Raw genomic sequence first — 14,630 nt, 5'->3', positions numbered from 1 at the left:
TTCAATTTGGAAAATCCAAAAGTTCACGACTCATAATGCTCATTTAATTATGAAATATTGAAAAAAAAAAAAACATAAGTCATTCAAAATTAGTTGCCGAAAAAACAGCTGTACTAGGAAAGTAATGCACAGCTGCCCCTGGTGAAATAAATGTACATATTTTATATAGATATATCACCATCCATGTAAATTTTACATGGATATATATATATATATATATATATATATATATATACAGTCTTCTGGCTTTTTTATTTTGTTAATTGTACATGAATGATACTGAATTACCTTACCATTCGCATTCGATTGCCTACAATTATCCTAAAGAATAAAAAAAAAAATTTAACTTAATTGATGTATTTTTTCGCAAGTTATAGTGTTTTCAGAGTTTCATACATGACGGACAGGAAAATTTTTTTACCTATTTTGAGGTTTTTTTCCGTTTCTAGTAAACTAAATCAATTTTTGAAAAGTGTCGAATTAATCTCCATTAAATTATCTTGACAATAGTATGCAAAATATCGGTGACCTTCTCTTTTTTCTCATGCAAAAATTTCTCGCGACAAAAATTGTCAGCAATAATTTCTTGTACAATATTTTTTCACACAAAAACCAATATTTTTTCACACAAACACAAAGACTGGATCGGAACCACGTTAGCATTACATCAATCCAGTCCGTGTTGTCTCACGACGGTTACTCCTAGTTACTAGTCTCTTTCTGCGGTTTTTTCTTTTAAAAGACGCTGAGCATAGGCTGCGACAGCTGACCAGTTATCTTCTTTTTTGATCATGCAGGTTACCAAGCTCTCAGGAGAGAGCGTGGTGCCAATAGTTTCTTCAGTACTGCTTTTGTAGTCCTTCCACCGGTCACACTCAAAGTACGTGTGCTCAACCTTGTCAATTTTGTCTGGGCAGTATCTGCACATTGGTGAGCTATACAGATCCATCTTGAAAAGATAGGCATTGAACAGCCCATGTCCTGTGAATAGCTGGGTCAGGAAAAAGTCCGTTTCTCCATGCTCCAGAGAAAGCCAGGCGTTGATGTTTGGGATCAGGCGCACTGTCCATCTGCCCGTCTCTCCCGATATCCATCGGTCCTGCCACTCTTGCTGCGTTTCCGCCTTTATCCTTGTTCTCGCGTCCTTCATGTTTTCGTCACTGTTTTCAGCGTTATAGAGTTTTGCTTTCTCAAACGCGAGTAGGTCGATGGGTGCGGCTCCCGTAATGACCAATATAGCCGCCTCAGAAACCGTTCGATAGGCGCAGGCAACCCTGAGAGCGCCTCGCCACTGCACTGCCGCTATTTTTTGCCGGAAGGTCTTTTGTTTCAATATGTCTGCCCATATTTCTGCTCCATAAAGCAGTACCAAGTGGACTGCTTCTAGAAGACCTCTTCTCTTTTTGGTTCTTGGTCCCATAGTGTTGGTCATGATTCTTGCTAGTCTAGACACTGTCTTGCTGGCTCTCTTGCATGCACTATCAAGGTGCTCGCGGAAAGATAGTTTCTCGTCTATCATCACCCTTAGATAGCACAGGGCCCTTGTTGACGTCAGTGTTTTTCCTTCTAAGTCCACAGCGAATGGTTTTGAGAACCATTTTTGACGTGTCAGAACAACCATCTCGGTTTTATGCTTGGCAAGTTTTAGGTGGTTTTTATCAAGCCAGGTCTCGACGGCGTCAATGGTTTCCCAAACCATTAATTTAGCCTCTTCTACGCTGTCTACTAATATCGTAGCCGCAACGTCGTCTGCAAAGCCCGTTAGCTTTACTTGCTTTGGTAAAGGGATTTCAAGAAGCTCGTCGTAGTCCGCGTTCCATAGACCGGGCCCAATTATTGAGCCATGCGGTACGCCAGCCGTTATGGCGTATTCTTGTGAGTCTTCCGTAGTTTCCGCTATTAGCTTTTTTTCGTCCAGGTAGTTGTCGACTAGTGCCAGATTCTCTGGCTTTGCATCAAACTTGCGCTCCAGAGCGTCTAAAATGTCTCCCCAATTTGCGCTGTCAAACGCATTTTTGACATCTAGCGTGAGGAGGAGACATACTTTACGAGCTTTGAGGCTACCAGACCATGATTGTGTTGCTGCCTTTATGACTTTCTTGATCGCTCCGACTGTCGAACGACCTTTCCGGAAGCCATGCTGGTTGGTGGCAAAACCTCCAGCACAGTCGATGTCATTTCGGAGTCTCTCTTGTATGAGCTTCTCAAGCAGTTTTCCAGCAATGTCTAGCATACAGAGTGGTCTAAACGACGAAGGTGTTACGGGGGTGCCCTTCCTGTTTTGAGTGACTTGGCCGCGTCTTGTAGTTCCTTAGTTGTGAAAGGTGTTACTTCGCTGTTTTTAGCGTAGTGTTTGTTCTCCCACGGCAGGTGTTTGGGGAAAAGCTCCGCTACAATGCTGTCGATTAAGGCAGATTTCGGCGTTTCTGGCGAAGTCTTTCCAAGTCGTTTAGTGACAATTTGGTAGGCTTTACCCCAGATGTCCTTGTCGAGATCATTACAGATCTCTTTCCATAACATCGCTTTTCTTGCTTTGATGGCTCGGTTTAGCGTCTTTTTGGCCTGCTTGTACTCTTTTGAATACAAGTCTTGGCTTGGGGAGCGTTTCGCGGCTCTCGTTGCGCGGCGACGTAGCTAATGGCATATTTTGCAAAGTTCTGCTATGTCTGTTGACTACCGGTACGCTGGACTGTGGAAACTCCCATTTTTCAGCCACGGCATAGAGGCGTCGCATGCGGCAGCAATCTCCTTTATCGTATTTAGCACTGCCTTTTCCGTCTCGCCGCAGGTATCCGGAGGCAGGTTGTTCTGGAGGATAGACCAGCTTCGTGCAAGTGAAGCTCGCAGTACCTCTGGATCAAGCCTTCTGGCATTCCACTTCTGCTTAGAAAGGTCGCGTTGTGAAACTGGAGCAGATGCCAATCAAACGTTGAACGTCACAAACTGGTGATCACTGCCACTGTATTCTTCGGATACAGTCCAGTCTTCGATCATGTTGGCCGTCCTTGGAGTCCCCAACGAAATGTCGAGGATGGATTCTTGGTACCCTGGTCTTTTAAAGGTCGTGGTGCTCCCGGTGTTCAGCACTATGAGATCGAGTCTAGCCGCGACGTCAGCGACCTCGTTACCTCTGGTGTCGGAGAAAGCAGCGCCTCACTCAGCCGATTTAGCATTGAAGTTTCCGGCTACGATGACTTCGCCGTTGAACTTAGTGATCGCATCTTCTATATTTGCCAGTTTCTGTCGGAACACACTATTCCCTTCGTTAGGTGAGAGATAGACGCTCATGAAGTAGGTTGTAGGGGTTTGAATCCAGGCAAAATCCGCTCCACTTCCGCTGTTGTTGGCGGTAACGTTCTTTGTGTTCACAATCCAAATTGCTGGCACGCCAGTTTCGTCTGCAAATCATGTTTTACTTCCGATGTTTAGATATCGCAGATGAAGCAGACGTCGATTTTATCTTGAAAGACACACTGGCACAGCAAGTTTTGCGCCAAGACACACCTATTCATGTTGCCTTGTCAGTTCTGCGTGTCATTTCTGCCCTCTTGTGGCTTCTGCTAGTACTGTGCGAAATGCCTTGCAAGCTCTAGTGCCAGAATTATGGCATAGACCATCCTGGGCATCTTTGTCCGGAGCAGAAAGGAAGCATTCTGGCTTCTCTTCGCAGTTTACGGATTCGTGGTTTTCTCCGCCACATTTGTAGCAGCACCTGCTTCTGTCTGGTCCCGCACATTGCTGTGTCTGGTGTCCGAACCCGAAACATTTAAAACAGTGGGTTACTTCTGCAACTTGGCGTATACGGCAGTCAACCCAACTGACCTTTATACAGGCCTTGTGAAGGGCCTTTATCGCATTGGCTTCGTCGATCTCGCAGAAGGCTGCCCGATTGCCTCGTGGTGTGGGTTTTGTCAAATTTATCCGTTTGATCTCCAGGCTGTCAGTGAATTCACGTTTGAGTACTTCACGGACTTCGCTCTCTGTAGAGATTCTATCCAGATCGTTGATTTCGATCGTTGTTGTTGGTGTTAGCGTCTTGACCGTGCCGATGGTTGCAGTGGCTGACCTTACTGCATCGGTGAAAGCCTTGCTGTCTTTGGTCTTTCGAGCCATTTCATGGAGAACTCCTCCGTGTTTCCTCTTTTTAGAAAACTTTATGTCTACGCCCGTCTCAATAGGGCTTACCTTGGTCTTGATTTCCTTTAGGATATCAGCATAAGTTTGGCTTTCTACTAGTTGGACAAGAACAGCCTTAGTTCTTGTTTTCTTTTTTCTCGGTTTCTTAGAGGCACCCATACTTGACTGGTTTTGAGCTTTAGTAGGGGGTGGGGGTGGGGGCGCTGTTTCGTGCTTTTTTTCCTTCTTCTTCCTATTTCGGTCAATTGTAGTCCAGGTGTCCTCCCGGGCTGTCTTTTTCTGTGGTGGCTTCTCGATTGTTGAAGAAGGGCTGGGCGTGGACAGCTGCCTCTTCTTGTTATTGTCCTTTCCTTGCTGTTGTGGTTTTTTAGGAGTGACTAAAGATGACTGTGGTTTTTCGGTCAGACTCGGAGTTGTTTGAGTCGTTGACGCCGTCATGCCTGGTGATTTGTTGGCTAACCTATATGCTGTAGTGATAGATGTAACCAATTTTCTAATCTCATGATGGAGATTCTTCTTGTCTTTTATGAACTGAGCTAACTCTTCGATCTTGCTGCCGAGCTTCTCCATTGGTGACTGTTAATCGGTGACGGTCGGTACAGAGTTAATTCTTCCTCGGTAGGTTTTATTAGTGACAAAAGCAAAAGGTCCTCCACTTTTTGGAGGAACGTTGCTCAGCTGTCCGTTCTCTTCCATCTGGACTGTTTTCGTACTCCCTGTAACCTTGCTAGCATCGCTAGACAGCAGAGCCATGGGGTCTACTCCGCTGTTCAAACGGTCGCTTGATAACAACTTCAGGCCCGTTTGCACGCCTTCTCTCACGGCACTGAGGTATCCACCCTTTGCACCGTAAACGATGTGTGAAATCGACCTGGCGTTTTCATATCATCTTTTGCTAGGTTATGGTCCACCCCGAGTATTTTATTTCCTCGGTACCCGACGTATTTGGTGCGCAGATATGCCGGGCATTCCCCTATCCACCACCTGGGGAGGCGCCCGATGCGGGACCCAGCAAGCCCGACACGAGGTGTGTGTGTGTTTTTTAGGGGGAATCCTTTTTACGGATTCTAGGCATAGCTGTTTGGCCTGGATATAAGGCGACTCGACGCAGCATCATACTAAAACTCGACACTAACGCCCCTACCCACTAAACCCTAAACCCCTTTTCCTTCTTTCCTCTAATCCCTCATGGAAACCGCCGTCAGGCATTACTTCGTGAAGGGAGGATCTAGCTACTGCTCTTTCTTCTGGTGGCTAAGGTGTTAACTACCTTTCTTCTATCTTCTGCTATTTGCTCTTTTTCTTTCGGTGGAACGCAAGTCTTTAAGGACTTCTGTTGCAAACGTGTTGGTAGCGTTCCAGGCAGCTTCTGATGACAGCATTGCTTCTACTAGTGAATCTGGTTGCATTCTCTGGTTCAGGATCCTCCCCAGTTCTTCACGCTGTGGATCGAAACGAGGACATACAAAGAAGACGTGCTCCGCGTCTTCAGCAGCTCCTGGGCAGGACGGGCACTCCGAAGAGTCATCGTGCTTAAAGCGGTGTAGATACTCTCGAAAACACCCATGTCCCAACAACATCTGCGTAAGATAGTAATTGACCTCACCGTGATTCCGGTTAATCCAAATGTCGATCCGAGGTATGAGACGGTGCGTCCACCTACCCTTCTCTGCAGCATCCCATTGTAGTTGCCAACGGCCTATGCTCTTCTGCCGTTCTTCAATTCTAAGTTCTTCAGGGCTCAGTGCAGTTGACCTTTTTCGTTGGTAAAGGGCCCGTCTTTCCTCTGCTAGAACTCTAAGAGGTAGGGTTCCAGCAATGACGCACACTGCTTCTTCTGATATAGTGCGGAAGGCACTAGCTACTCGTAGGGCACTCAGTCGATATACTGGTCCAGCCTTTCTCCATGATTCTTGCGTCTTTAATGCATCGGCCCAAATGGATATTCCGTAAGTGAGCACCGATATGACTACTGATGACAATAATAGCCTCCTGCTCTGTTTTGGGCCTCCGACGTTCGGCATCAGTCGTGCGAGACTAGCCCTCACTACTGACGCTTTGGCACTGTCATGTTCCACTTGCTGCTTGAAGTTGAGTCGGGCATCAAGCATCACTCCCAAATATCGGATATAAGGTTGTGATGTGATTTCTTGTTCGCCGACTTTCAGCTTAATGGTCTCTACCACTTTTCTGCTGGTAATAAGTACTGCCTCAGTCTTGTGTTGCGCCAGTTGCAGGTTCACTGCGTCCATCCACCGGTTAACGTGCTCAAAAGTGAGATCGAACATATGATTTATCTCGTCAAGGTGTTTGGCAACGATCACTACGGCTGCGTCATCTGCATATGCTACGAGTTTGACGTTTCTTGGCAGAGTTAGTCTTAATAGACCGTCATACATAATGTTCCACAGGAGCGGGCCTAGAACTGAACCTTGTGGTACCCCTCCAGTAATATCATACTCCCTCGGACCGTTCTTCGTGTCATACTTCAGGACCCTATTTTCAAAGTAGCTTGCTACAATCTTAAGCAGATATTCTGGTACATTCTTCTCTTGGAGAGCCTGCATGATGCATTTCCAATTGGCGGAGTTGAAGGCGTTTCTGATGTCTAGTGTCGCCACCAGGCAATACTTCTTCGTTCCACCTTTCCATCTAGTTCCTGCGATTGCTTCCTTGGCTGTATCAACAACCTGTTTGATTGCGTCCAGGGTTGATCGTCCTTTCCGGAATCCATACTGATTGTCTGCCAGGAGTGGGTCGACTACTGCTTCAATTCTCTGGTGAATTATGCGCTCAAATATCTTACCCGCCGTATCTAACATGCAAAGTGGTCGGTAAGATGACGGTTCTTCTGGTGGTTTCTTCCCTTTAGGTAACAGTACCAATCGTTGCTGTTTCCACTTACGAGGAAAAGTCCCCTCCTTGAGGCATGCATTATAAGCGTCGAGGAATAATGTTGGAGCTGCCTTTATGATGGTTTTCAAGGCTATATTAGGGATTCCGTCCAATCCCGGCGCTTTATTATTCCCTACACGGTTACAGGCCTCCAGTAGTTCTTCTTCAGTGACAGGTGGAATGTCGTCCAGTTCGCCTGGCGCCAACTGGTAATCGAAGTTGCGTTGCTGTGGGAACAGTGCAGTGACGATTTTCTGAAGAAGTTGAGGACACGTAGGTGATGGCATTTGTTGTTTTTTCAGGTGGGTCATAACCACCTTATAAGGCCTACCCCACACGTCTTTATCCACCTCGTATATAAGCTCTTTCCAGCATCTTCTTTTGCTCTCTTTGATGGCTTTATTCAGTTCACGACGCGCCTTTTTGTACTCTGCGATCAGCTCCACTGAGTTGAGCCGTTGATAGCCGCGCTGGGAGATTCTTCTCTTTCTATGACACTCTTTACGGAGGACGCTGATGTGGTCGTTCCACCAATGCACCGAAGGTCTCGAATTTATGCCACGTTTACGAGGCATACTGGCATCACAAGCATGTGTTACTCTTCTCATCAGGTCCTTAGTATGTTGTTCTGCACATCCAGTGTTGATCGGATCACCATCGAGGGCTATTAGCAATGCTTCTGGGTCAAAAGATTTCACCTTCCAACCAACGATGTTAGACTGCTTGATTGGTCTCCTGAGGTTCTGGTCGTTTGATATTTCCCAGAATATCGCATGATGGTCGCTGGAAGTGTAGATGTCCAACACTTTCCAGTTGTAGTCACCTCTAGCAAGGCTATTACTGACAAAAGTGAGGTCTACAATTGAGCTTGCGTCACCTTTGGTGTAGGTCGGCGTATCACCACTGTTGAGCGAAACTACATCTAGTGTAGTAAAGGCCTCTAGTAGTGCTTTCCCTCGTGCGTTGGTATGTTTGCTGCCCCAGTCAACTGCCCAGGAGTTGAAGTCCCCGGCTATCGCTACTGGATGGTATTGCTTCGCATCTTCAGTTAGTCGATCCAAGAAATCAGTTAAGTCAACAATGGAGAGGCTAGGTGGTGCATAGCAGCTATAGAAGCGGATGCCCTCTTCTGATACTGCTACAAAGCTGGCATTGCTGTTGTCGACTGCATTTTGGAAAGGGAGCTTGCCACATGACCAGATGACAGCTTTGGATGTGCTATCAGCTTCCCAGGGTTGGGTACTCAGGTGTTTATATGGCTCTGCTATTAGTACCAAGTCAAGCTCTAATTCTCGCACGGTCTGCATGAGCAGGTCATGCACGGCCTCACAGTGATTGAGGTTAAGCTGTAATATCCTCATGTTTGCTTGCTTGTCAATCTCTGGAGTGCCTCTTTGTATACCGGGCACCTGTATGTGCCGGCGTGATGGGCAGCGTTCTCTGCGCTCTTATTTTCCGCGCATAATACACACTTCGCTGGGTTTTTACAGTCCGCAATCTTGTGTCCTTCTTGGCCGCATCTGATGCATAGCTTGGATCGATCTGTCTTGCTTCTGCACTGGGATCCGTGGTGCCCGAAATGCCAGCATTTGTAGCATTGGGTAGGTTTCCTCGTGGCTCTAATTCGGCAGTTGACCTAGCCAATTCGGATTTTACCGCTTCCTTCTAATATCTTCTGTGCTCCTGCAGCCGGTAGTGTCACGACAGCGGTTTGGGTACCTCTGTAGGCTTTGCGGATCTTGATTGTCTCCGGTAGTATTTCGCAGAGCTCCTTGGTTACCGTATGCAGGGCAGCCTGAATATCCTCCTTTGTTGTGGTGTCATCTAGGTCTCGAATCTCGATGTCTTCTTGGGGCCCTTTGCAGATCACTTTGGCCTCCTCCTTAAGAATGTTTGCGATGGTATGTTGCAGGCCTTGGCCTTTGTCCACGCACTTCTGCGAAATCGTAATCAGCAAGTCCCCGCTCCTGGTCTTGTTGATCTTGTCAACTGTTGTGCGAACTTGCTCATCAGGGACGTCCTTCTTTATGCGACGCAAAATTTCGGCGTACTTTGCTTTCTCGGCCGGGCGGATGATCAGTGCGTCGGGTCTGATCCATTTGAGCGGTTTTTTGCGCTTAGGCTCCGGCCTGGGCTTCTTTGGAGGCTCCTTTGGGAGCTGTTCTTTGGCTAGCCTCCGTTTCTCTTTCCTTGTGTGGACATCTTTCCAATCAGTCGCGTCTTTTTTTTCGGCGTTCTGCTTCATCACGTTTTTCGGAGGACTTGGTTTCAAGTCCTTTCTCTTCGTCAATCGCCCATCTATTCCATCTGGGGAGTTTCGGTCCTTCCTCTTGTTAGACTTGTTGGAAGTATGACCTTCGTCTTTAGCATCAGATTCACCGTCAGCATCGCCTCCGGTGTCCATTGATTCTTCGATCTCCACAGCAAGTTGACTGCTCTTCTCCGGCGTAAAACGAGGAGTGAGTCGTCGAGGTGACTGCCATTCTTCGTCCAGTTTTTTAAACCTTCGAAGGGCGTTAACTACCCCGGTTGCCTTGGTCTTTATCTCTTTATGGATATTGACCTTTGATTGGACAAACTCATGCAGTTCGCTGGTCAGCTTTTCGAGGCGTTCCAGCGCTTGCGTCCGCTTCATCTCAGCGCTTACGGTAGTCGCTGCTTCTTGGGCGTGAGGCCCACTAATACTCCTGTCCTATTCTTGATTTTTCGTTTCTTCCATGCTTTTGAGTGATACTCCAAAGCAAAAGGTCGTCTCCGAACGCGATGCCTCCGGAAGTGGAGGGGTGATCACTCTTACAGCTACCTCCATTGCTATAAGAGCTTTCGGTCATTGAAGCGGGAAATCTCAACCGCTTCGACCCTGCACCTGCTTCCTTCATCGGCTTCCTCTTGCTCCCGTGGGTGCGGCACGTAGATGCCGGGAGTTACCACGTACACCGCGCTATAAGGATCATTTCGCACATCTCTTTCGAGCAGCGTCACCTTATCCGCTTGCGTACGTGACCCTAGGTCAGATGGTGTGACCAACCCTTCCTGCCGAAAGGGGAGTTTTCGTTTTTTACCGCGAGAGCTATTTTATTTCGCTCTTACCCTCTGCTCCGAAGAACAGCGAGCTTTCTCCGACCCACAAGGATACACGGACGGTGGCTGTTACTCTTCAGCTCCGATGCCTGATTTAGTCCGCGAGGGCTATTTTATTTCGCCCCAATCCGCCGATCTTACGACCAGTTAGGACCCCCCTATCCGCCACCTGGGGACGCGCCCGGTGGGAGTTTGGCATCTTCCGACGGGAGGTGTGTGTGTGTGTGTGTGTGTGTGTGTGTGTGACTCACTTATAACTTTTGAACGACTAAACCGATCGGAATCTACTAAACGGCGTTCTAAAGAGTTCCCTCAAACTTAGATTTCCTATGAATTTGAACCGATTCAAACCGATAGATTTTGAGAAATTTTGAAAAATCTCAAAAAAAATTTTTTTTTTTTTTCGCAAAAAAAGTGGTTTTTTTGGAGTAACTTTTAAATGGCTTTATCGATCAATTTCGAAAGCTAATCCGCCCTTAAGCTTGAAGAACCACGCCGATCGTCTCTAATCCGGTCAAAATCGGTTTATTTGTTCAAGAGATATCGTGAACGAAAGAAAACCGAAAAAAGTGTTTTTTTGACATAACTTCGTCATTTCTTTTCGGATCGTTTTTGATGAAATAGAATAATTTTTAGAACTTAAAAAACCGCGTCGATTGCCGCCAAGAACGTAGAAATCGGTTGATTGGTTCGAGAGATATCCTCGATGAAATATTTGGAAACAAGTGTTTTTTGAACATAACTCCGTCATTTTTTGGAATAACTTTTTAACGGCTCTACCGATCAATTTTGAAAATTACTCAGCTATTAGCATCAAAAAATTACGTCGATCGCCGTCAAGCCGGTCAAAATTGATCAATTCGTTCAAGAGATATCATGAACGAAAGAAAACCGAAAAAAGTGTTTTTTTTTGGAATTACTCAAAATTTCCTAGTTTTATCAAATCAAACTTGAAGATTTTCCATGAAACTGAAAAAATTGCGTCAAATGCTGCCAACCACGTGAAAATCGGTTGATTTATTCAAAAGTTATTGCGGTTTAAAAATTCCAAAAGTAGTGTTCTATGAAACTTCTATCAGACTTTTGAGTTCGAAGAACTCAAAAGCATAGAAAAGCTATCTTTTTAAGCTCTAAGAGCTTAAAATAACACATTAATTGTAATTTTGAGCTCGGAGGGCTCAAAATCATCATTGGTGCAATTTTAAGCACCTAGGTATGAAATTAGCGGGAAGTTGCACAGATGGCCTTCAGGGTCTACCGTTTTTCTAATTTTTTTATATAATTTGTAATGATCCCGTTGCTAAGTATTTTATAATTATATTTACGCCTCCTATCTACTGTGCTGCGCCTCCTATCTACGCACCTTTTCTTTGATTTATATTTACGCACCGAAACATGGTTGCCGCTGGCGCGATCCAGGTAGTCGATGTGAAGTTGCCGACGGCAGTGCGCCCTCAAGGTGGAGGAAGAAACGAAAAAGAAAAAATAAGAAAGACGAATCACTCAGCGCATAGACTTCGTGGACACCTACACGAAAATCTAGGCGTTCTTCAAAAGATAATTAAGGATTTATTAAGTTCGTTGCGTGTGAATCACGCTACCAAATTCATATTATATAGAGTCATATTGATTAAATTTAATTGTATCAAGAATACGTTGTATAATAAATCAGAAAACTACGTAAAAACCAGTATTAATTAGTTTACTGGTGCAGCCACCTACACGCGGTACCAAAGACCGTAGATAACCAAGGCACGACACCCCAGGACGATCTCTAGAAGGATACGCAGTAAGTTGAGATAAATTAACCTCTGTATTGTTGTACTTGTTATTCTGAGTGACCTATCTTGGGTGATGCGCATTTTGTGAGTATACTTAGCTGACCCTCAAGGTATATAAAAGTCTTAAATAATAATATATAAGTCTTACATAGTTTAAATTAATAGTTAATTAAGTAATTAAATCAGCTGAATTATACACCACAAATTTGATAAAATAATTGTTATTATATATTCATATCGACGTTATAATTATCAAGTTGTCTAACTCTATATGTTTTAAAATACGATTTTTTTACATTCTTAAATAGTAATTAACAGAATATATATTTAAGTAACGTAGACAAATCTATTGAACATATATTAGATATTGAATAGATTTTTAAATAAAAAAAAATTAATTAACTTTTTTATTCTTATAAATGCAAAATTTTTTTAAATGGAGTTAGACAATTTGCTAATAAGAATGTTTGTATGACACTTTGGCTCCCTATGATATTAATGACAATTTATTGATTTTCTACCGATAAGTGTCCAAATTCCCGGGTGTTTTTCAACGGTGACGCTGTTGAGTGACGGTAAAAACTTTCAGGTCCATCATTAGTATCAATTATAGCGTTGAAAACGCTAACTTGTTCTGGATTAGACAGCCATTCATCAGAGAAAAAATCAAAATAAATAATGACATTTTCGTCCATGGATTTAATTTTGTCCATTTATTTTTTTAATATTTCTTTGGCTTTTGTAAAAAGCTCTGGTGGTAAAAAGATCACATTCATCAATATTGATAAAAAACCCTCGGGAGTTCTTAAATTCATTTTTTTCCATTTTTTTTTTATATTCTATAATAAAGTGAAAACTTTATTTATTCTATACAAATTAAATGCGAGAGTTGCAACTCTAAGTAAAACTTATTGACAAAATTAAAAATAGAAATTACATGGACGAAATGAAAGTAGCAGCCATGAATTTTCGCTTCTGTAAAATTTTTTCTTAAAGATTTTACACTTGCTTTTTCAAAATCTGTCATTATATGGAGCTCTTTCTTATTAATAGCCGGAGTTTCACTAATTAACCATTCGAAAATGCTATTGTAGATGAGCGAATCTCGGTTTTCCATTAAAATCATGATAGCAGCTATATACTTAATTTGAAAAAATAAAAAATCTTAATTAATTAATTAATTAATCGTGGAAAACTTCAAACAGAGTGATAATTATTTCTTAATAAAGATAAGTATTTAATTACAAAATAATTAATACCGTATTATTTTTTTTGAAGTGGATGGCATATATTTGCTCCATTTTTGGTCTTAATGTTTTTCTCTGTAAATTTATATGTTATAAATGAATATTAATAAATAAATTAATTCAAAAAAAATAAAAAAAAATTATAATTTTAGTAATAAATTTACTGAGAAAGTGCCATCCATGAAAATTTCATTATTTTTTTTCCATAGCTTTCAATAGTTCGACCGTGGTAAAAATCAAAGTAGTTTTATTATTTTTCGATTTTGTTGTTTTCATAAGAAAACTTTTATTTATCAAAATCTCTCCTACAGAAGACGGAGTTTCAGAAATTTTAGGTCGACTTGAAGCTCTTCTCCTGGGCAAAATACTTCTAACCACTTATTCATATAAATAATTCTTACTTACTTCAGGACATCTAATATCATTGATAATTAACGGTATAAATGATGTTTAAATGTAATTTACTAACAATAAAAATTTTTGATTGTAAAAATTTTAAATAACAGCGACAAAAAAACTCACACGTCAGAAACATCATTAAATATATTCATTAAATTTTCATTATTTTCTTTTGCCTTTGTGATCATAACTTGTTTCATCCGTCGCCAAATATTCCCATTTTCATCTGTAAGATCATAGCGTGTTTTTTTTTTTTTTATAAAAAAATCGATATTTTCATCCAATTTATTGAAATCACTGACTTCAATGTCATTAATGTCCTTCAAAAAATGTAGGGTTACTTTACAGCCACTCATACGCGTTGAACATCTTGCTACTTTTTTACAATAATTATCTTGTAAATATTTAAAGCCCTTATAAAAAAATAATGTTGAATTTTTTCATTTTCCTGGGATTATGTCAATTTTATCCATCTTTCAAATCTTTCACAAACTTATAATGACTGATTAAAAAATTATGAAAACAAATGACAAAAATAATATATATTTATAATACTTCTATTTCTTTAATTTATCTAAAAATAACTTGTTCTTTCCAAATAGGACGACGACTGCTGTACTCTGAGCAGTGAATTGATAACTCAAGTGCCATTCAAGCTGATGCATTAAGCGCTAGGATCTGCTGATCGAAATAAAAGAAATCTAAAGAGAAAAAAAAAATTATCGATCGTGTTCGCTACGAAAATTATACGATGAAAACATCGTCTTTAAGGATTTTGCGTGATTATGTGTAACGTCCACGTTTTCAAAATATAATTATCTAATTTGTCCCCGGCTCAAAATTTGCTCGCCGGAGTCCAGAGTCATAAACGGAAATCACATTATCAATAACAAAATATAAACAAAACACTTCATTTTAAATAAATCAAAAAAAAGGAAACCTCTTTATTGGCCTGATCATATTAATAAACGATATAAACAATATAAGCAAATTAAACAATATAAGCAATACATTAGAACACTCTTTTCACACATATTCGCGGTTCAAAATCATTAACGCGGTTCAAAATCAACAAACAATACAAGCAATA

At 42.3% G+C, this 14,630-nt stretch overlaps 1 long non-coding RNA gene across 1 annotated transcript; it reads left to right on the top strand.

Annotated features, from left to right (window-relative positions):
• The first annotated feature begins 13,367 nt into the window (after positions 1 to 13,367).
• Positions 13,368 to 14,248, top strand: LOC123270764. Its single transcript, XR_006510694.1, has 2 exons — positions 13,368 to 13,578; positions 14,143 to 14,248. It is a non-coding gene; the product is annotated as an uncharacterized LOC123270764 (long non-coding RNA).
• The last annotated feature ends 382 nt before the right edge of the window (positions 14,249 to 14,630 follow it).

The sequence above is a fragment of the Cotesia glomerata genome, linkage group LG8, assembly GCF_020080835.1.
Source record: "Cotesia glomerata isolate CgM1 linkage group LG8, MPM_Cglom_v2.3, whole genome shotgun sequence".
In the NCBI taxonomy this organism is placed as follows: Eukaryota; Metazoa; Arthropoda; class Insecta; order Hymenoptera; family Braconidae; genus Cotesia; species Cotesia glomerata.
The sequence above is the reverse complement of the archived record's forward strand: the minus strand, read 5'-3'. Positions and strand labels throughout refer to the sequence as shown.